Consider the following 23,075-nt stretch of genomic DNA (forward strand, 5'->3'; position numbering starts at 1 on the left):
TGTCTTTTATCTTCCCCTAATTAGTAGAAAAGGAAGCTCCTTCCAGTCAGGCCATGGCTCTTACCTTAATTTAAATAGAATTTCAAGAATTAACTCAGCATTTTTATATTATATATCTCTAAAATCCCATTAAAACATTAGTAATCTAATAAAAATACATAAATAGTGAGAGCAGAGGTAACAGGCAATGCAGCAGCAGTGGATTGGAGATTTCAACATCTTTTGGGGAGATGGAATGCAGAGCAGAGAGTGGAGACTCTCTACTTGAGAAAACTAGACTAGATAAACTAAATGCTTAAAGAGGAACATCTTCCTAGTCAGAATTAGACCTGAGATGCCCTACACATTTTCAGGATTTAGAGTCAACTGGTGTTATAGAAGTTGGAAATGGCACATGGGCTGAAAATAGGGAGAGTGCTTCAAAGTTTACAAACAGAGCTTATATGTCCAAGTATCCTCTGCCACTCCACATGGCTAACCAAAAGCTGGAGAAGGTGAATGAAGAGAATCCACTGACTGAAGAACACAAAGAACAGTGGAGAAGGCTGAAATGGCATTAAGTGAAAGCCTGACCTCTTCCTCTCACTTCCCAGACTGTTAGCAACCAAGTATACACTTCAGACAAAATATTAGAGGATCTTCTTGTAGAGATGACCAACCCAACACAAAAAGACCAACAGAAATTAATATACTCTTTCAAAACCCAACTGCTCTACAGTGAATTCTATCAGTAGATAAATCTTTTCCAGGTATGCAGAGTTTTGAAATCACCTATTTAATATCTCACTCTTAAATACAAATGGACATCCAGGGAGAATCAAGTTGAGAAGAGCTTCCAACTTGATAAACAGTCTAAACAAATGAAAAAGAACTCAGAGGAAACAGAGACTATAAAGGGGACAGAGGAAAAGAAAGGTTATGATGACAACAAGAACAATAATACCTCTAATATCCTCAAAGGGATAAGAAAGGATATTGCATCCATGAAACAAAAATATAATACAATTTTTATAAGAGCTTTAGAGAAAGAAAAATGAATTTTGAACAATAAAAAATAATAGAAATTGCTAAAATAAAACTGAGGCAATTCCAGAAACATGAGCAAAAGGCCAAAAATGGAAAATAGAAAATAAATTATAAAAAATCTAGAAGATGAAAAATATAGTAGAACTATTAGAAAGACAGAATGGGGTAAAAGTGGGGGAGGAATTATAGAAATAACAAAATCTCTCCAGATTGACAGGGATCATTTCTGCCTGTCTGCCACAATGAACAGAAAAACAACCTTCCCCAAGCCATATTATATGACATTTCAGAACATTAGGAACTAAGTAAAAATAAATAAATAAAACCTTCATAGATAAAAATATGTAAAATACAAATGATCAGAAGTAATAAGTTTTCAGGGACTTCCCTGGTAGTGCAGTGGTTAAGAATCTGCCTGCCAATTCAGGGGACATAGGTTCGATCCCTGGTCTAGGAGGATCCCACATGCCACAGAGCAACTAAGCCTGTGCACCACAACTACTGAGCCCGTGCTCTAGAGCCCACAAGCCACAACTACTGAGCCGACGTGGCAGAAGCCCGCACGCCTAGAGCCCGTGCTCTGCAAGAAGAGAAGCCACCGCAAGGAGAAGCCTGTGCACTGCAATGAAAAGTAGTCCCTGCTCACCACAACTAGAGAAAGCCCGCACGCAGCAATAAAGACCCAATGCAGCCGAAAATAAATTAATTAAAAAAAGAGGTTATCTCTGGATGATGATATTGGGAATGTTTATTTAAAAAAAAAAGAATAAGTTTTCAGACTTCTTAGCAGCAGTACTGAAAAGTAAAAGAAAATACATCCAAAATTCTGAAGAAAAACCATTTCCATCCTAGAATTCTATACCCAGCCAAACTACTCAAACTTAAGGTTAAAATAAATAGAATGACAGACAGGTGGAATCAATTTACCTAAGTACCTTTCTTCTTAGAAAACTTTTGAAGGATGTACTTTACTAAGAGGTAGAATAAACCAAGAAATGGGTAAACAGGAGCTCAACACTGGATAATGTAGGACAGTTCTAGAACAATGTGTGCCCAAAGGCCTAAAGAACAACCAGTTTAAATTAGAGAGGGAACACAAAGAAAGTCTCTAGGAAAAATAAAATGCACTGATGAATTGTTTGATGTCTTTGATTAGAAATAAAATGAAAGCATTCTGGATGAATTTGTAATAAATACATAGAAAAGAAAAAAAATTGTTTTGTAATGTACAAAACATAACCATATTTCACTAACTGAAATTGACTCTTTGAGAGTGTATTTCAGCAAGGTCAGTTACTTACAGCCATAAACATAAACACTGAATATTGATTTAACCATAGTATATGAAATAACTATATTGGCAATATAGAGAAGAAATGGTGGGGGTGGGCATTCTTTCTGGCTAAACCTTAATCAACCATAGGAATGAATCAATAAGTAACATCTGAATGGCTAACTCCACAAACCGTAATATAAACACAGAATTTAGAAATATTAATATAAATATTATAGTATAAATAGCTAACAGAGTTGAATATTTTTGCTTCTGGCCAGTGGGATTCAGGTATAAAAAAGAGCAATTAGACTAGCATCTTTTTCACTTTCAGCCATTTAGAACAATTTAATTTTTAAGCACATTTTTAAATAAAATATGAGGAAAGTAGCAAACAAAGAAACAAATCCACACTTTTGCTATTAGGAGTTTTGGATTTGTTTTATAATAACCACTTGAGAAACTAGTTTCACTTTTGCACAGGATTTTGTCAGAAGTTTAGCACTTATACTAAAGCTGCCATTTATAATTTTAAGCACAAAGGCAATGATACTCATCACAGGAAGAGTGTATCTATTTTTTTTTTTTTTTTTTTTTTTTTTGCGGTACACGGGCCTCTCACTGCTGTGGCCTCTCCCGTTGTGGAGCACAGGCTCCAGACGCGCAGGCTCAGCGGCCATGGTCACGGGCCCAGCCGCTCCGCGGCATGTGGGATCTTCCCGGACCGGGGCACGAACCCGTGTCCCCTGCATTGGCAGGCGGACTCTCAACCACTGTGCCACCAGGGAAGCCCAAGAGTGTATCTATTTTTGATGAGCTTAAATAAGTTGCGAATTTGTGCCAGGAGCAATGGTATGGGCATTGACAATCATAAATATTAATGTCCCAGGAGACCAGGCAGTAGCCTCAGAATGAAAATCACTGGGAGTAACAAGAAATAACACTGATAATTTAACATGGAGAAAATTAGGCAAAGGGTTTTATATGCGAGGCTGAAGAGTTGACTTTGATCAGCAAATCAACATCATCTTAAAATACTGGATATCAATTTCAAAAACTCTCTGCCTTTCTTGAATGGATTCCAGTCCTCTTAGAGAGTCATGCTAAATTTCAGAAATAGAACAGAAGTCAAAGTTCCTTCTTTTATTTTTCTAAGCTCTAAACACTAAGGCCAACCTTTATTTTTGCTTCCCTGAAGATCCTTCTCTTACATATGACATAATCTTCAAATAGTCTCTATTCTAGAATAATCTGCCATTAACCTACTAGACCGTGGCCTTACTCTGTGACTGACAACAGGTCAACCATCTTAGAAGGCAAGGATGCTGACATCCAAGATCACATGCTGATCTTCAGCATGTGCTGAAGATCCCACATGCCAAGGAGGAACTAAGCCCATGCGCCACAACTACTGAGCCTGTGCTCTAGAGCCCTCGAGCCACAACTACTGAGCCCGCATGCCACAACTACTGAAGCCTGTGCGCCTAGAGCCTGTGTTCCGCAACAAAAGAAGCCACTGCAATAAGAAGCCCATGCACCGCAACGAAGAGTGGCCCCTGCTCACCGCAACTAGAGAAAGCCCGCGCAGAAACGAAGACCCAACACAGCCAAAGATAAATAAACAAATAAATAAAGATAGAAAAGGCATTGAATTTGTACAGTAAGACACTTTCAGAGAGAGACCACATTCACATAACTTTTATTACAGTATATTGTAATTGTTCTATTTTATTATTAGTTTTTCTTGTTAATCTCTTACTACGCCTAATTTATAAATTAAACTTTATCCATAGATATGTATGTGCAGGAAAAAACATAGTATCTATAGGGTTTGGTTCTATTCGAAGTTTCAGGCATCCACTGGAGTCTTGGAATGTATCCCCCATGCATAAGGGGGAACTACTGTACTACAGATGGCCTCTGAGGGGACTAGAGGAGCACAGTGAGCAAGCACAGATGCTGGTCCTAGTGAAGATCTGAAGTCCTTAAACTGTGGGATATTGGTGAAAATACAGATTTGGACCTCAAAAATATTGTGTTCTAACTCAGCCACTCACTTAACACATGACCTTGGAAAGTGTCTCATGTCTCTGATCCTCAGTTTCCTGAGACACCAATGCTAAGTCACTTGTAGGACTAAGTGGGTGTTAAATGAGATAATGTACCTGAAAGACACCATAAGCAAGGCCAGTGGTGGTCCTCTTCCGTGTGCTGGGCCCACTTCTCCTCCTCTTGAGCTTCCTTTCTCCAGGGTGCCTGCGGGTGTAGAACATAGATTCTCATCCTATGGGAGGCAACTGGAAAGATTTCTGTAGAAGAGCGGGGTTGGACTATCACTCCTGGACAAGAGAATCCAGAACACACAGTGACATGCAATCAGGGGAAAAAAAAATCTTTCTTGGGATCGGCACTGTGACAGAATAAAATAAAAATAATTACACTTGCATGTATAATTTTAAACACTTATCAGCATCCCTATTTCTTTAAATAGTAAAGTGCTGCAAATTCTTTCTGGCTAGTGGATATATTCAGAAAACAGAATGAAAAAGCTTTGAAAGAAGACATGTTTGTTTTTTTTTTTTTTTTTGCGGTACGCGGGCCTCTCACTGTTGTGGCCTCTCCCGTTGTGGAGCACAGGCTCCGGACGCGCAGGCCCAGTGGCCATGGCTCACGGGCCCAGCCGCTCTGTGGCATGTGGGATCTTCCCGGACCGGGGCACGAACCCGTGTCCCCTGCCTCGGCAGGCGGACTCTCAACCACTGCGCCACCAGGGAAGCCCAGAAGACATGTTTAAAAAGATGAAAAGTGAGATTAAGGCAAGTGGTCCCTCCATGGGAAAAAGTGTTGACATTTAAAGCTGCAGTATCTCAGTCCCAGAAAACCAGACACTGGGCAACACAGGCAATGAAATTTAATACCCAGCTCTCAACAGGTGGACGGGCTGAAGCTATGATAAACTGTTTCAACTCTGGTGTTTAGTACCCCCCCACACCCAGGAACTGGAGCAGCAAGCACCAATAGATGGAGACATTCAAAAACTATCTTTATGGAGATGAGAGAGAAAGATGTGGAGATGGAGACGGGAGAGAAAAAGGCAGGGCAAATGAGGTTCTGAAACATAGCAAGTGCCACCTCCAGATGACCTCAGATCCAAATGGGAAAACTGCAAATGGCTCTTTGAAGAAAAGTTAGCCTAATATAAAAGTCAAGCAAAACAAAACAAAACAAAAAACACTCAATACTGTTCCTTACACCAAACTGAGGCCTTCCCTACTGATTATGAGTTCCATGTGGAAAAATGACTTCAGATAATATTCTGGACCAGGGTCTTCGTAGTTTGGCTTCCTGTTGCAAAATTTGGCTCTGGCCTCCACACAATGTTTTCGTTTTTCTCTCCAAGCCCAAATTCTGCAGAGCAGAGTCTTATCCTATTTGGGACCCAAAGTGAGTCCCCATCTCGCAACATACTTGAAATAATGGGGCTGAAATCCTCCCCTTGTCCTTGGTTTGCTCTCTTTATTTTTGCGGTACGCGGGCCTCTCATTGTTGTGGCCTCTCCCGTTGCAGAGCACAGGCTCCGGGGGCGCAGGCTCAGCGGCCATGGCTCACTGGCCCAGCCGCTCCGCGGCATGTGGGATCTTCCCGGACCGGGGCACGAGCCCGTGTCCCCTGCATCGGCAGGCGGACTCTCAACCATTGCGCCACCAGGGAAGCCCCGGTATGCTTCTTGATACATATTCTTTGTGTCTATTTTTCCCCTATAAATGTTTATTTAGTGCAGGCACTGCCAGTTTTCCATCTCTTCCACTCCTTCCACGCCCTCATCCTACCCCTCAGATTGTCCTCCCGCCTCAGCTTCCGATCTTGCTAAACCTCCTCCGCCCCCGGGGTCTTTCCTACTTCAATACTAGGAGCCATTCTATTTATCAGCTCCCCGCCCCCCGCCCCCCACCCCACACACTCACAGACACCATCTGCTCTCTCTCCGTAGACCCGGAATTCAGCACCTCACAGGCCGAGAACCGGAGAATGAGAACCCAGGGCGCTACGCAGGTTAAGTGAACTCGCAACGCGCCTGAGGGATATCACGTGACTCACATCTGCGGTCAAAGTTCCAGCCAGACGGCTCGTCTGGTGTGGGCACCAGCCGCAGCGCGAACACCCTACAAGCCCGGGCCTGACCTTCCACTGAGCTGCTACCTTTGCCCTCCATCCAGCCTTATGATTGGACGAGCCATTCTCGCACGACCTGTAGTAGATTCCGTAAAAAGAAGCAAGTATCGCGAGACGTGGAATCTGCGGCTCCTTCTTCAAGAAGGAGGGGGCGTGGAAGCTAGCGGAGTCCTTTGGGCAAGGACGCCTGCATTTAAATCTGTTAGGGACCTTGTTTTTTAAAAATGTAGATTAAAAAGAAAATATGTAGCCTTCAGGCCCCACTCCAAATTTACAAAATCACATTCGCTGGGGTTGGGCGGGGAATATAAGGATGGCTGCAGCAGTGCGGGGTGCTTTGGGGTTAGATGGTGGGCAATTATCCTTTATTCTGAAAAAAAAAAAAATGTGTTTAGTGCTTGTATTTCTGTTCTTTTTAAAAAATATTTATTTATTAATTTGGTTGCACCAGGTGTTAGTTGCGGCAGGCGGGCCCCTTAGTTGTGGCATGCAAACTCTTAGTTGCAGCATGCACATGGGATCTAGTTCCCTGATCAGGGATTGAACCCAGGCCCCTTGCATTGGGAGCGTGGAGTCGTATACATGCGCCACCGGGGAAGTCCCTGTATTTCTGTTCTTAAGCAGATGTAATAATAAACATATAAATGTTTACATGTATCAAATCATCACTGTTGTATACCTTAAACTTAGGCAATGTTATATGGCAATTGTATCTCAAGCAGCTAAAATGCTCTTTATACAGTACAAATATGACTATGTCAGTTTCCCAATTAAAACCTTGAGTGGTTTCCCATGGCTCATAGGATAAGACTCCAAAAATCCATACCGTATCAGGATGGGGTGGTGGTTAAGAGTGGGGGCTTTGTACCCAGACAAAGCCTTCAGTCAACGCTGTGCTCCATCACTCACTGCTGTGCTCCTTAGTTAAGGCTCAAGGTCCTCATCTAATCTCTCTACATCTTTTCTTATGAGGACTAATTAAGACAATGTATGAGAAGCACTTGGCAAAGTGTTTGGCGCATAGAAAATGCTCTGTAAATGTCAACTGCAGTTATTTTAGCCATTAGAATCACCCTTCTGACCCCAGCCTACCTTTCAACTTTCACCTGGCACCATTATTTACCTTGCGCTTGATGCTCTGGCCACATTACTCTTCAGTCAGTTCTTAAATAAACTATAACCTTTTTTCACTTTAGAACCTTCATATATGATTCTCCCTTTGCCTAGAAATCCACCTCTTTTACCCAATTAACATCTCCTCAGACTTAAGATTTAGCCTCCATTTTTCTTTCTTTGTACAAAGCTTTCCTGAGACCTGATAGAAATCATTGATCTCCTTCACCAGGCTGTGCACCCATCTTGCAGCTGCTGTGAGTGATGACCCCGTTCTTCAGGGAACTGACGTAAAAGAGTGGTTCTCAAATAATATTATGATTCATAATCACCTGGCGGGTTTGTTGACCCTCAGAGTTCCGGGCCCCATTTCCAGAGCTTCCAGATTTAGTAGATCTGAGGAGATCCCTGAGAATTGACAGGTCTAACAAATTCCCAGGTGATGGAGCATCAACATCATGATGACCATGGATCACCCTTCCACCGAGCTAAATCCTTCTTGCCTGAGAGTTACAGCAAACCCTGCCCATCCCTCCTCCACATCAAGGACTATGACTCACTGACAGAGGGGCAAGAGAATGGCTTCCTTACCACAGGGTGCAACCATCTCTGGGGTATAACTCATCCTCCACGGTCCCTGTGGGATCAAGCTGAGGCCGCTGCTTTGCTCAGCTCCTTTCTCTGCCCCACCCTGCTCCCACCACTTTCATTTTCCTCAGAGTGCTCCTTCAATAAACCATGTGCATAAGAATCCCCGTCTCAGCCTGCACTTCTGAGGAACCAAAAGAAACCCACACATATGTAGAAACACGTGTGGAAATACAGCCAAGTACAAAAAGCAAAACTGATAAGAAAGGAATATGCATTTGCTCAGAAAAGGATTTGCAGGAGCTTTGTGGGGGTGAAGCAAGCATATTTTTCCTTGAAAGCCTGAGCATAGGAAAAGATGAATCTCATAAAAATCTTAAAAGTTTATCAGCATCATTTTTAACAAGGCTCAAAAGCCCAGGTGTACCTGAGGCCCGTGAGTACTTGGAATTACCCTATCTCTGAGGTGCTAGGTTGTCATTTCATATAATGAGACGATCTGTACTTTCCAGGACCTTACACTGGGAGGCTCTATAAATTCTGCACCAGGCAGAGTGTGGAAGTATCTTTTAATGGCCCCAACAGCTACTATTTCACTGTCTGGGATCTGCCGATATGAGATAATGTTGATAAACTGCACTGTTTTCTGCCAGCAATAAAGCTAGAGAGCAAACAGAGTTTAAAGGCTGCAAGTAACTTTTTGTTACAAGCAAGGCCCGAGGGCAGGGAAGTGGATGGATGAGGAGGCCTCAGTGACTGGTTTCTAAAAATGGGCTACGGGGCTTCCCTGGTGGCGCAGTGGTTGCGAGTCCGCCTGCTGATGCAGGGGACACAGGTTCATGCCCTGGTCTGGGAAGATCCCCCATGCCGTGGAGCGGCTAGGCCCATGAGCCCTGGCCGCTGAGCCTGGGCATCCAGAGCCTGTGCTCCGCAACGGGAGAGGCCACAACAGTGAGAGGCCCGCGTACTGTAAAAAAATAAAAAATAAAAATAAAAATAAAATAAAAATAAAAATGGGCTACGGGGCCCCACCTGGCCAACACTCTGGAATCCGTGTCATCTTTGTAAATCAGAATTCATGGGCTCAGCCATCTTCCTTTAGCAGGTTTCAGTGCCCTCCTTCCCAGGCTGGCCTGCCTGCAGTAGAGGCTGCAGCCATCTGGACTGTTGTCAGGAAATCACAGTGTTGCTGAGTTTGGACCACAGGGCAATTAGCAGGGTTCTCCACAGCAGCTTTGTGTACGCTGGAGCCCTCCTAACCAGTCCATTCCTCATACTTGACATGACAATATCCACTTGGCTACAATAATAATGAAAGCATGGACTGACTGGGCCATCTGGTAGGTTGGTGAAAGTAATAAGAAGCTCTCTGCATGGGTAACGGCCCCAATCACAAGTCAAAAGAGGAGTACCTGGTGCTGAGTCTAGCTGGATGTATTTCCAGATTTATACATTTTTAACAATAGGGGGCGAGAGGTGTCTATGTTGTCTGTAGTTTTCAGTTTGCTTGCTAAAACCCTGATCCCTTTCCTGGTTTCACCAGGTAGTTCTACCAGCAAGATTTGCAGGTGGGTGCTGTTACCAGTACCTTTACTAGTCCTTGAGTAAGTTCAATAAAGACAACTCTGGGGACTTCCCTGGTGGCGCAGTGGTTAAGAATCCGCCTGCCAATGCAGGGGACATGGGTTCAAGCCTGGTCCGGGAAGATTCCACATGCCGCAGAGCAACTAAGCCCGTGCACCACAACTACTGAGCCTGTGCTCTAGAGCCCACGAGCCACAACTACTGAGCCTGTGTGCCACAACTACTGAAGCCCGTGCACCTACAGCCCGTGCTCCACAACAAGAGAAGCCACTGCAATGAGAAGCCCGTGTGCCACAATGAAGAGTAACCCTTGCTCGCCACAACTAGAGAAAGCCCACGCACAGCAACAAACACACAATGCAGCCAAAAATAAATAAATAAATTTACTTAAAAAAGACAACTCTGGCTGACAAAATCACAAGAGATTTCATGGCTATGATAGTTCCCACAACACTGTGAGAGCAAATGCAGGCAAGATTCAGGTTTATCTTTTAATAAAGATCCCGAGCAAAGCTATAACAAGGAAAGGAAATGCCCTTTCCTTTCCTCTGAAGCATTTCACATTCCTCCCCAATTTCATCATTTTCTGAAAATAAGAAAAACTTTTGTATTCTGCTTGACAATGGGGGGAAGGAACTTTAACTGAAAGTTGATGGAACCCAACTTTTCACTGTGGCCTTTCCTCTCAGAGTTATTTATCCAGAGGGATTTTCTGCTCCTTATCTTCCAAGTATAACATCTGTTCCACCAAATACTCCAAATTAATCTTACATCTATATTGGGCGAGAGAAACATAATTCCACACAATGGAAACATTATCACTGGATAAGAAATGTAGAGTGGAACATTGTTACACTACTAAGCCCTGGAGATTTTTGACTGATACTTGAATAGTGAATTCAGAAAATCCTCAGGAAACATGCAAGAAGCCATAAGAGGCTCATCTTGAAAAAAGTTTCATATATATTAAGCATGTGCTATCTTAACCTGTTAGCAGCTGATATGTAATAGAACCTTGGGAAAAGATACATAACATGAAAAACATAGTTGTTCACCTCTTTTCACATTATTATGTAAATGACCAATAATTTTTTATTTTTAATTTAGAAAAGTGTTTTATGTTTATTTTTTTAAATTTATTTATTTTATTTATTTATTTTTGGCTGCATTGGGTCTTTGTTGCTGTGCGTGGGCTTTCTCTAGCTGTGGCAAGAGGGGGCTACTCTTCATTGCAGTACTCAGGCTTCTCATTGTGGTGGCTTCCCTTGTTGTGGAGCACGGACTCTAGGCACACGGGCTTCAGTAGTTGCGGCACGTGGGCTCAATAGTTGCGGCGCATGAGCTTAGTTGCTCCGCGGCATGTGGGATCTTCCTGGACCAAAGCTTGAACCCATGTCCCCTGCATTGGCAGGTGGATTCTTAACCACTATGCCACCAGGGAAGTCCCCCAATAATATTTTAAAGACTGTAACATTTAATATCATGGGCTCGAGCTCTAATAACATCTCCATCAAACGAAGAAGCATTAGTTTACTGGGATTCTGTTTCAAAAAAAATCACACGTAGTCTTTTTTGTAAAAGACAGTCTTGCCCCAAGACTACTTAGTGACGAAGGGAAAAAATAGAAGCTACTCATCTTAAACTGTAGTTATTTTCCTTCCCCACCTACCTCTTCAAAATGAAACCCCAATCTTTTTTTTTCCAAGGTTTTAGCTGACAGGACAGAGACCCAAGAAATGGCATGGCAAGTTTGGGCACCTTTCTGATTCTCACAGACAGATGAGCAGAGCAGCTGGAACTCTTACCTATAAGGATGCTGAGGAGGAAGTGGTCCATGAGGCTCATGTCTGGAGTGACTTACTGAGAATGTTATCCCCTCAAGTGGGCAACTCTGACCTATGGTTCTTACCAAAGAGAGGGCTGTCAGCACCAGCTCTTGACCTGTCCCTCCCCTCACATTTTTTTCTACTCTCTGGATCCTCATATTCAAGGGTTTTTACTTAATCTTACAGATAACTTTCTCTCAGGGTACTCTCTCTTCAGTGCCCTGGTTATGATTAAAATGTTTACTCTTCAAATAGTAATTTTTCTATCATCATTTTATGCAGTTTATAGAGGCTGACTTCTGTTTTATATATAGTATAAATGTTATATATTTGCTATCAGCCCAACAAATTACATTCTAATTTAAAAAATTTATACACAGCAATGCAGAATAATAAACAATTTCCTGACTCTAAACAGGAAGTAGAGTCATTATAAAAACTCATCTAAAAAAGAGGAGAGGCTTCTAGAATGTCAAAGATTTTCTCTAAGTATCTTCCCTGAAATAAGTGGTGGTAGTACATGCCATGTACAAGAATATGCAGTTTGCTTTTGGGAGTCCATTTAGGTTATTTTTCTCTAAATGATTTTTTCATGCCCTTTGTATCATAAGGAAGTGCCTTTTCAGAAATGGCTCTTTGGGCTTCCCTGGTGGCGCAGTGGTTGAGAATCTGCCTGAATGCAGGGGACACAGGTTCGAGCCCTGGCCTGGGAAGATCCCACATGCCGCAGAGCAACTGGGCCTGTGAGCCACAACTACTGAGCCTGCACGTCAGGAGCCTGTGCTCCACAACAAGAGAGGCCAAGACAGTGAGAGGCCCATGCACCGCGATGAAGACTGACCCCCACTTGCTGCAACTAGAGAAAGCCCTTGCACAGAAACACAGCCAAAACTAAAATAAATAAATAAATAAATTTTAAAAAAGAAAGAAATGGCTCTTTGTCGAAGGAGGAACACTTCCCTTCCCATCTTTGTTAATGGAAGATCTTGCTGTCAGCTTGGAAACCACCAAGCATGTGGTGATTTGTGTAGGGTAAGGTAAATGCTCCTCATTTACATTCCTTCCCCACCTGTGAGTGGGGCTAGTGAAAGGACCTGCCACTGTTTTCATCATTTGCAAGGTTCTCTTTATTGGAAAATAGAGAGCTGGTAGGATTTGTGTTGGAGGTGATTCTTCTTTCTTGAGAGGATGATAGCATGCCTAAAATTATGGAAGCATAAAAGCTGCAGGTTTTCTATAATGGACACTGCTCAGTATTATTAATAACTGTGCACAAGGCACTTTTATGTTGGCAAGTGGCTTCAATCATTTTTATCATGTAATAGCTGCAGAGGTTCAGCGAGCTCTTCAATCTCTTCACAAGATTGGGTTCCAGTAATATGTAGTGTTTTAAGGCTAGGTGGAAATTCCTTAGGCTCACTGAAGGAATATTTTTGAATTATTAATTGAAGAAATATTTTATATACACACATACAATGCACATCAATATTTATCAGGAGGGACATGCCAGTGAAATAAATGAAGTCCCTGCATTATCTCATTTAATCCTTACAATAACCCTTGGAGGAAAATACTATTATTATGCCCTTTTCACAGATGAGGAAAATGAGGTTTAAAGAAGTAAAGGAATTTTTCACAAAGATAATAAGTAGAAGAGCCTGGACTCAAATCTAGGTCTCTGATTTCAAACCACGCATTCTTATGCCAGGACTGTCTAATGAGAGACCACATATGACAGACAAGAGGATGCTCTGTGCCCCTCCCACACAACCACTCTCCCACATGATGCTTGACCCAGAGGCCCAGAGTCTACTCTAGGGTTGGAAACAGAGCCAGCCTCATGTCAACATTAGCTGCAGATGATGACCCATGTCTCCTCTCCAGGCCCCACCCCCCTCCCTGCCACTGTGCATCCTCAGCCGGGAAGAGACCATGCATTCCAGAAAATAAAAATCAAAAGGAGAGAAAGAAATCAATAAAGATAAAAATCAATAAATTAGAAAGCCAAAAGAAGAAAAACCGAGTGCTTAATTCAAGAGCTGGTCTTGGGAAACACTGATAAACAGACAAATTTCTGACAATGTTGAAGAAGAAAAAAGTATTAGGAGAGAGAAACAGGATATAGCCTGAATTCAGAGGGAATGAAGCAGCTAATTATATATTTAAAAACCTATGTAGGAGACTTTCAAGATGGCAGAGCAGTAAGTGTGGAGATCACCTTCCTCCCCACAAACACATCACAAATACATCTACATGTGGAACAACTCCTACAGAACATCTATTGAACACTGGCAGAAGACCTCAGACTTCCCCAAAGGCAAGAAACTCCCCATGTACCTGGCCGTGTGGTTGACAGGGTGTTGGTACTCCGGCTGGGTGTCAGGCTTGTGCCTCTGAGGTGGGAGAGCCGAGTACAGGACATTTGTCCACCAGAGACCTCCCAGCTCCATGCAATATCAAACGGCGAAAGCTCTCGCAGAGATCTCCATCTCAACATTAAGACCCAGCTCCACTCAATGACCAGGAAGCTACAGTGCTGGACACCCTATGTCAGACAACTAGCAAGACAGGAACACAACCCCACCCATTAGCAGAGAGGCTGCCTAAAGTCATAATAAGGTCACAGTCACCCCAAAACCTACCACCAAACACGGTCCTGCCCACCAGAAAGACAAGATCCAGCCTCATCCACCAGAACACAGGCACTAGTCCCTCCACCAGGAAGCCTACACAACCCACTGAACCAACCTTAGCAACTGGGGGCAGACACCAAAAAGAACAGGAACTACGGACCTGCAGCCCGCAAAAAGGAGATCCCAAACAGAGTAAGTTAAGCAAAATGAAAAGACAGAGAAACACACAGCAGAGGGAGGAGCAAGGTAAAAACCCACCAGACCAAACAAATGAAGAGGAAATAGGCAGTCTACCTGAAAAAGAATTCAGAGAAATATTAGTAAAGATGACCCAAAATCTTGGAAATAGAATGGAGAAAATACAAGAAACAATTAACAAGGCTCTAGAAGAACTAAAGAGCTAACAAACAATGATGAACAACACAATAAATGAAATTAAAAATTCTCTAGAAGGAATCAATAGCAGAATAACGGAGACAGAAGAATGGATAAGTGACCTGGAAGATAAAATAGTGGAAATAACTACCACAGAGCAGAATAAAGAAAAGAGAATGAAAAGAATTGAGGACAGTCTTAGAGACCTCTGGGACAACATTAAACACACCAACATTCGAATTACATGGGTCCCAGAAGAAGAAGAGAAAAAGAAAGGGACTGAGAAAGTGTTTGAAGAGATTATAGTTGAAAACCTCCCTAATATGGGAAAGGAAATAGTTAATCAAGTCCAGGAAGCACAGAGAGTCCCATACAGGATAAATCCAAGGAGAAACACCCCAAGAAACATATTAATCAAACTATCAAAACTTAAATACAAAGAAAAAAAATTAAAAGCAGCAAGAGAAAAACAACAAATAACATACAAGGGAATCCCCATAAGGGTAACACCTGATCTTTCAGCAGAAACTCTGCAAGCCAGGAGGGAGTGGCAGGACTTATTTAAAGTAATGAAAGGGGAAAACCTACAACCAAGATTACTCTACCGAGCAAGGATCTCATTCAGATTTGATGGAGAAATTAAAACCTTTACAGACAAGCAAAAGCTAAGAGAATTCAGCACCACCAAACCAGCTTTACAACAAATGCTAAAGGAACTTCTCTAGGCAAGAAACACAAGAGAAGGGAAAGACCTACAATAACAAACCCAAAACAATTAAGAAAATGGGAATAGGAACATACATATCGATAATTACCTTAAATGTAAATGGATTAAATGCTCCCACCAAAAGACACAGACTGGCTGAATGGATACAAAAACAAGACCCATATATGTGCTGTCTACAAGAGACCCACTTCAGACCTAGGGACACATACAGACTGAAAGTGAGGGGATGGAAAAAGTTATTCCATGCAAATGGAAATCCAAAGAAAACTGGAGTAGTAATTCTCATATCAGACAAAATAGACTTTCAAACAAAGACTATTACAAGAGACAAAGAAGGACACTACACAATGATCAAGGGATCGATCCAAGAAGAAGATATAACAATTGTAAATATTTATGCACCCAACATAGGAGCACCTCAATACATAACGCAAATGCTAACAGTCATAAAAGGGGAAATCGACAGTAACAATCATAGTAGGGGACTTTAACACACCACTTTCACCAATGGACAGATCATGCAAAAATGAAAATAAATAAGGAAACACAAGCTTTAAATGATACATTAAACAAGATGCACTTAACTGATATTTATAGGACATTCCATCCAAAACCAACAAAATACACTTTCTTCTCAAGTGCTCATGGAACATTCTCCAGAATAGATCATATCTTGGGTCACAAATCAAGCCTTGGTAAATTTAAGAAAATTGAAATCGTATCAAGTATCTTTTCTGACCACAACGCTATGAGACTAGACATCAACTTCAGGAAAATGTCTGTAAAAAATACAAACACATGGAGGCTAAACAATACACTACTAAATAACCAAGAGATCACTGAAGAAATCAAAGAGGAAATCAAAACATACCTAGAAACAAATGACAATGAAAACACGATGACACAAAACCTATGGGATGAAGCAAAAGCAGTTCTAAGAGGGAAGTTTATAGCAATACAATCCTACCTCAAGAAACAAGAAACAACTCAAATAAACAACCTAACCATACACCTAAAGCAAATAGAGAAAAAAGAACAAAAAACCCCCAAAGTTAGCAGAAGGAAAGAAATCATAAAGATCATGTCAGAAATAAATGAAAAAAAATGAAGGAAACTATAGCAAAGACAAATAAAACTAAACTCTGGTCCTTTGAGAAGATAAACAAAATTGATAAACCATTAGCCAGACTCATCCAGAATAAAACAGGGAGAAGACTCAAATCAATAGAATTAGAAATGAAAAAGGAAAATTAACAACTGCCACTGCAGAAATACAAATGATCATGAAGGAATACTACAAGCAACTATATGCCAATAAAATGGACAAACTGGAAGAAATGTACAAATTCTTAGAAAAGCACAACCTTCCAAGAGTGAACCAGGAAGAAATAGAAAATATAAACAGACCAATCACAACCACTGAAATTGAGACTGTGAGGAAAAATCTTCCAACAAACAAAAGCCCAGGACCAGATGGCTTCACAGGCGAATTCTATCAAACATTTAGAGAAGAGCTAACACCTATCCTTCTCAGACTCTTCCAAAATATAGCAGAGGGAGGAACACTCCCAAACTCATTCTACGAGGTCACCATCACCCTGATACCAAAACCAGACAAAGATGTCAAAAAGAAAGGAAACTACAGGCCAGTATCACTGATGAACATAGATGCAAAAAACCTCAAGAAACTACCTGCAAAGAGAATCCAACAGCACATTAAAAGGATCATACACCATGACTAAGTAGGGTTTATCCCAGGAATGCAAGGATTCTTCAGTATATGCAAATCAATCAATGTGATACACCATATTAACAAACTGAAGGAGAAAAACCATATGATCATCTCAATAGATGCAGAAAAAGCTTTCAACAAAATTCAACACCCATTTATGATAAAAACCCTGCAGCAAGTAGGCATAGAGGGAACTTACCTCAACAAAATAAAGGCCATATATGAAAAACCCACCGCCAACATCATTCTCAATGGTGAAAAACTGAAAGCATTTCCTCTAAGGTCAGGAACAAGACAAGGTTGTCCACTCTCACCAGAATTATTCAACATAGTTTTGGAAGTTTTAGCCATGGCAATCAGTGATGAAAAAAGAAATAAAGGGAATCCAAATCGGAAAAGAAGTAGAGCTGTCACTCTTTGCAGATGACATGATACTACACACAGAGAATCCTAAAGATACTACCAGAAAATTGCTAGAGCTAGTCAATGAATTTGGTAAAGTAGCAGGATACAAAATTAATGCACAGAAATCTCTTGCATTCCTATACACTAATGATGAAAAAATCTGAAAGAGAATTTAAGGAAACACTCCCATTCACCACTGCAACAAAATGAATAAAATACCTAGGAATAAACCTACCTAAGGAGACAAAAGACCTGTATGCAGAAAACTATAAGAAACTGATGAAAGAAATGGAAGATGACACAAACAGATGGAGAGATATACCATGTTCTTGGATTGGAAGAATCAACATTGTGAAAATGAATATACTACCCAAAGCAATCTACAGATTCAATGCAATCCCTATAAAACTACCACTGGCATTTTTCACAGAACTAGAACAAAAAATTTCACAATTTGTATGGAAACACAAAAGACCCTGAATAGACAAAGCACTCTTGAGAAAGAAAAACGGAGCTGGAGGAATCAGGCTTCCTGTCTTCAGACTGTACTACAAAGCTACACTAATCAAGACTTTATGGTACTGGCACAAAAACAGAAATACAGATCTATGGAACAGGATAGAAAGCCCAGAGATAAACCCACGCACATATGGTCACCTTATCTTTGATAAAGGAGGGAAGAATATACAATGGAGAAAAGACAGCCTCTTCAATATGTGGTGCTGGGAAAATAGGACAGCTACATGTAAAAGAATGAAATTAGAACACTCCCTAACACTGTACACAAAAATAAACTCAAAATGGACTAAAGACCTAAATGTAAGGCCAGACACTATAAAAATCTTAGAGGGAAACATAGGCAGAACACTCTATGACATAAATCACAGCAAGATCCTTTTTGACCCACCTCCTAGAGAAATGAAAATAAAAACAAAAACAAACAAATGGGACCTAGTGAAACTTAAAAGCTTTTGCACAACAAAGGAAAACATAAACAAGACGAAAAGACAACCCTCAGAATGGGAGAAAATATTTGTAAATGAAGCAACTGACAAAGGACTTAATCTCCAAAATTTACAAGCAGCTCATGCAGCTCAGTATAAAAAAACAAAAAACCCAATCCAAAAATGGGCAGAAGACCTAAACAGACATTTCTCCAAAGAAGATATACAGATTGCCAACAAACACATGAAAGGATGCTCAACATCACTAATCATTAGAGAAATGCAAATCAAAACTGCAATGAGGTATCACCTCACACCAGTCAGAATAGCCATCATCAAAAAATCTACAAACAATAAATGCTGGAGAGGGTGTGGAGAGAAGGGAATCCTCTTGTACTGTTGGTGGGAATGTAAATTGATACAGCCACTATGGAGAACAGTAAGGAGGTTCCTTTAAAAACTAAAAATAGAACTACCATAAGACCCAGCAATCCCACTAATGGGCATATACCCTGAGAAAACCATAATTCAAAAAGAGTCATGTAGCACGATGTTCATTGCAGCTCTATTTACAATAGCCAGGACATGGAAGCAACCTAAGTGTCCATCAACAGATGAATGGATAAAAAAGATGTTGCACATATATACAATGGAATACTACTCAGCCATAAAAGGAAATGAAATTGAGTTATTTTTAGTGAGGTGGATGGACCTATAGTTTGTCATACAGAGTGAAGTAAGTCAGAAAGAGAAAAACAAATACCATATGCTAACACATGTATACAGAATCTAAAAAAAAAAAAAAAGTCCTGAGAAACCTAGGGCAGAACAGGAATAAAGATACAGATGTAGAGAATGGAGTTGAGGCCACGGGGAGGAGAAAGGGTAAGCTGGGATGAAGTGAGAGAGTGGCATGGATATATACACACTACCAAATGTGAAATAGATAACTAGAGGGAAGCAGCCACAGAGAACAGGGATATCAGCTCGGTGCTTTGTGACCACCTAGAGGGGTGGGATAGGGAGGGGGGGATGGAGACGCAAGAGGGAGGAGATATGGGGATATATGTATATATATAGCTGATTCACTTTATTATACAGCAGAAACTAACACACCATTGTAACGCAATTATACTCCAATAAAGATGTAAAGAAAAAAAAATCTATGTATAACTCACCAATACATTTTCAGAATCTCACTGAAATAGTTGCTATCTGGGCTAATACAAATTAAATATAAAAAAGACAAAAGAGGCAGAGAGCCTTGAAAAGGAAACACATAGGAGAAAGAGGGGAGAGGTTTCAAAGAATTAAGGGTCCAAGAGGCATTAGGTTGTCACTAATTTACTGGCAAATTTTATGAAGCTTTTAAAATGTAATACATTCTCAATTTTTATGTTTCTTTGAGTGTGCCTATGTGTACGTGTTTGCATAGCTATTGAGTACTTATTACTTGCCACAAATCCTGGTAAGTACTTGGTGTGAACTATCATTTAATATTCACAATCTTATGAGGTAGATACAATTGTTATCTCTTTTCTTACAAATGGGGAAGACTAGCAAGGAATGAAACTGGATTTCTAACCCAAATAGCTCACAACTGAGAGCTTAGATTCTTTTTTTAAATTTTATTGAGATATACCTGGCATATAACATTGTATTATATGATTTGATATATGTGTATATTGCAAAACAATTATCAAAACAAGTTTAGTTAAGATCCATCACCACACATAGTTACATTTTTTTTTCTTCTAATGAGAATTTTTTAAGATTTATTCTCTCAGCAACTTTCAAATATACAATACAGTATTGTTAATTATAGTCGCCGTGCTGTACATTACATCCTGAGGACTTGTTTATCAAATAACTGGATGTTTATACCTTTTGACCATCTTTACCCATTTTGCCCACCCCCTGCTCCCCATATCTGGCAACTACCAATCTCTTCTCTGAATCTATCAGTTTGGGGGCTTTTTAGATTCCACATATAGGTGAGATTGTACAATATTTTTCTTTGTCTGTCTGAGTTATTTCACTTAGAATAATGCCTTCAAAGTCCATCCATGTTGTTGCAAATGGCAGGGCTTTTTGTTTTCTTTTTATGGCTGAATAATATTCCATGCTTTCTTTATCCATTCATTCATCATATACACTTAAGTTGTATCCATGTCCAGGCTATTTTAAATAATGTTGTAATAAACATAGGGGCACAGATGTCGTTTCAAGATAGTGATTTCTTTTCCTTCAGATAAATACCAGAGTGGGATTGCCGGATTGCTATTTTCAGTTTTGGGGGGAAGCTTCAAACTGCTTTCCATTGTGGCAGCACCAATTTATGTTCCCACCAACAGTGCACAAGTGTTCCCCTTCCCCCACATCCTCATCAACACTTGCTATTTCTTATCTTTCTGATAATAACCATTCTAACAGGTGTGAAGTGGTATCTCATTGTGGTTTTGATTAGTATTTCCCTGATGATTAGTTATGCTGAGCACCTTTTCATGTACCTGTTGGCCATTTTGTCTTTCTTCTTTGGAAAAATGTCTGTTCAGCTCCTCTGCCCATTTTTATATTGGATTGTTTGGGTTTTTTGTTTTTGTTTTGCTATTGAGTTGTTAAGCTCTTTATATATGTTGGGTATTAACCCTTTATATCAGATATGACTTGCAAGTATTTTCTTCCACCCTATAGGTTGCCATTTCATTTTGTTGATGGTTTCCCTTGCTGTACAGAAGTTTTTTAGTCTGATGTAATCTTATTTGTTTATTTTTGCTCTTGTTGCCTTTGCTATTGGCGTCAAATCCAAAAAATCATTGCCATGACTGATATCAAGTAACTTACCCCTATGCTTTCTTCTAGGATTCTGATGATTTCAGATCTTACATTCAAGACTTTAATCCATTTTGAGTTGATTTTTCTGTATGGTGTAAGATAGTGCTCCGGTTTCACTGTTTTTGTATGTGGCTGTCTAGTTTCCCAACATTTATTGAAGAAACTATTCTTTCCCCATTGTATATTTTGGGCTCCTTTGTCCTAAATTAATTGACTGCATAAGTGTGGGTTTATTTCTGGGCTCTCTATTCTGTTCTATTAATCTATGTGTCTGTTTATGCCAGTACCATACTGTTTTGATTTGTGGGAGCCTAGATTCTTAACCACTACCTTAAAGTTGCTCCCAGAACATAAATTGCAACATAGTACAGAATTTTATAAAACAAGCATAGTGTTGACACAATAATCTTGCCAATAGTTATACATAAGAAAATAATATTTGGGCAATTCTCATTTTTCAAACATTGAAACAAAAATCTTAAAATAAAATATTGGTATATTAATCATTGGAGCATGAATAATACAACATAATCAAGTATGTTTATTTCAGCAATATTAGGAAATATATTACATAATAATCCAAAGGTGAGAAAATCATATGAATCATATCAATTAATGTCAGAAAAATTATTTATAAAATGTAAATTCTATTTTGATTTAAAAAAACCCTTATTGTAATCTCTGACTCTCAATGGTAAAATATTAAAATAATTTCATTCAAGGTAAGAACAGAAAAAAGATGTACACTCCCTCCTTCATTATTTTTATTTTTAAAGAACTTCTAGTCAATGCAATAAGAAAAAAATATTTAGATATTTGGAAGTTGCAATGGAATTTGTTATAATTACCAGCAGATTCTCCATGTGAAAATCTGAGAGGATCAAGGTAGCAATGATGAGAAATTTAGAGGACAATTCAGTAAGTAAGCTAAATATAAAGGACTATTGAAACAATCAATATGTGCTTGGGCTAATTACCGAAATTTATTTTGAGGTCACTTTTCTTATTGATTTACTAGCACTTTGAATATTATTTTTAATTTCACAAGCCTTTTTAATACTGGATAGCGTTTTTTGCCATTCTTTAAAATCTTGTTTTAAATCCCCTGTTTTGTGTTTTGATTAAATTCTCTCATATTAGAAACACCACTCAAGGCCCTGGCTATACTAAATGAGCTTGGGCAGAAATAACCATGTGTCCAAATGCCATTTCCTCCTTCTGAACATGGGACAGGTACCATTAATCATTTCTTCCCCAGCCCAGATGTGGTCTCCAAATCTTTCTCCATACAGCTACTACCAACTGATTGGCACTGGTTTATGCAATATAAGTGACTTTTCCTCCCCAGTCTAATAAATTTGCATCTGTCCACCCAGTGAATTTCCAACTGGGAAAGGACAGTCTTCTAGTATTCTATACAACCTCTAACTTGCTACAAATTCAACTTTATTCAGTCCTCTCAGAAAGGTCAAGGGCTATAGTGTGTAATCCGTTAGAAAGTAAGCCCTTTTGGAAATGGGATTAGCAAAGGATGTGACAAATTGATTCAAAGGGAACACCAAACTTTATTTCTGAATTTTCTGTAACCTGTAGCCTTAGAGTGAAAAGCTTGACAGTTCTTTTATACTTAGACTGTCAAAGCCATCATTGCACCCAACGTTCGTAGTTCATGGTCATTTCTAGCTAGCAACAATATCACGAGCTCAAGTCAGCTATTTGGGAAGGTTCAAACTTGATTAAAAACGATTAAAGAAATATCACCTGGGGGGAAAAATGGTGCAGAATTTCACATATATTCTCCAGTGAGAGTTGGTGTAAGTCATTTTGAGTGGCCTCAGCCT

Source organism: Hyperoodon ampullatus (assembly GCF_949752795.1).
Source record: "Hyperoodon ampullatus genome assembly, chromosome: 10".
NCBI classification, from domain to species: Eukaryota; Metazoa; Chordata; class Mammalia; order Artiodactyla; family Ziphiidae; genus Hyperoodon; species Hyperoodon ampullatus.